Source organism: Micropterus dolomieu, linkage group LG02 (assembly GCF_021292245.1).
Source record: "Micropterus dolomieu isolate WLL.071019.BEF.003 ecotype Adirondacks linkage group LG02, ASM2129224v1, whole genome shotgun sequence".
NCBI lineage: Eukaryota > Metazoa > Chordata > Actinopteri > Centrarchiformes > Centrarchidae > Micropterus > Micropterus dolomieu.
This window is the reverse complement of record NC_060151.1, coordinates 31,388,269-31,389,783: the sequence shown is the minus strand read 5'-3', so window position 1 is coordinate 31,389,783 and position 1,515 is coordinate 31,388,269.

The window sequence follows — 1,515 nt, the reverse complement described above, 5'->3', positions numbered from 1 at the left end:
CAGAGCTGCGACACGGCAGGCGAAAACATTGCTTTAGCTTTCCGCTGGTGGCTCTGTCTGTCTGAGATGATATAGAGTGGTGCTGTTAATAATAATCAAAATGAGTTTTTCCTCACACTCTGAGCATGAAAGCTCTGACAGACACCAAACTTTCCCGTTTTATTCCTGACTGTATTCTGAAGGTTTTTACTGAGGGGTTTGTTCATATATCATTCATAGTCTGAGTTAGAGAACATTTTATTCCCAAAAAACATGGCAAAAAAAGTTTTTTATACCTGTTGACAGTATTTTCCCCCCTAACGTGATATCATGGAATGGCGTATAAATAGCACGCCAGTTTTAAGGACAGTTCGACGTGCCATGTCTGCGCATTTTGAGCTTTTTGCGTGTCATTTCATGCTGTTCAGTCCGAGGGTGAACCGGTCGACATGCATATTTAATATATCATGGTCAATTTTAGCAGTAAAGTTAGCTACTTAAACGTTAATGTAGCTAACGCTATGTAGCTAACGTAAAGTAGCTACGATATAGCAGTTGCATCTATGCAACTTAAAAAACAAACAAAAATGAATGTTTCAAAAGATTTTGCCGGTCTCCTGGGTCAGGGACCAACTCCCTATCCACCCAAACACCACCTTAGTGTCGGACTGTCATGGCTATTTATATCCCACACACGCTGATTTTTACCTGTGACAGTAGGGGTATGAATAACAAACAACAAATGACACGGGTAAACTAAAAAATGCGCTGGAATACCACACCAAATCACTTAAGAAATCGGCGTGTTATGCCTTTTGATGATACCAGGCTACTTTGAGTTACACTTTGTTAGCTTCAGATAAGTTTGTTAAGTTTATTCATTTTGTGCCTGTTGACAGTATTTTGCTATTTATGAAATAATGAAAAGAGATATCCGAAATCCTTTCTGTAAAAACATTTGAGTCTAATATTTCTTGAAATAGATGCAAATTAGCGCATATTTCATTAGATACTGTTTCTTTGCATATTTAAACAGCATTTCATAAAACCTATAATACAAAAAATGTTTGTCTTAATGTAAGTAATCAACTAGAAAAGCTTCATGGTGATATCTATTTGTCAATTTTTTTACCTTAGCTGATTTTTTCGTGAATTAAAGTCCAGTGTTGTTGTGTTTTGCACTTCCAGGCCGCCGTAGCCTTTGTTCTAAATGCCCACAAACAGTGTTTCCTCTTTGAGGGATAAAACAAAAAAGAAACAGGAAACTGCTAATCCTAACTCATCTGTGAGTTTTTGACCCGAACGAATCGAACTGGCTTAAATCCGGACAGAGAGGAAGGACACATTATTAAAATGCAGCCTTTCTGATGATGACATGATGATGTGAGTTAGACCTGCTGTCTGCGATAACACATCACTTCATTCATGATTCATAAATCCCTCTGAAAACAAAACCATGTGCTCTTTTTCATGACAAACAGCTTCCTCTCGGAGTCCAGTTGTGGCAGATGTGTTCCTGCAGAGAGAGAGAGAGAG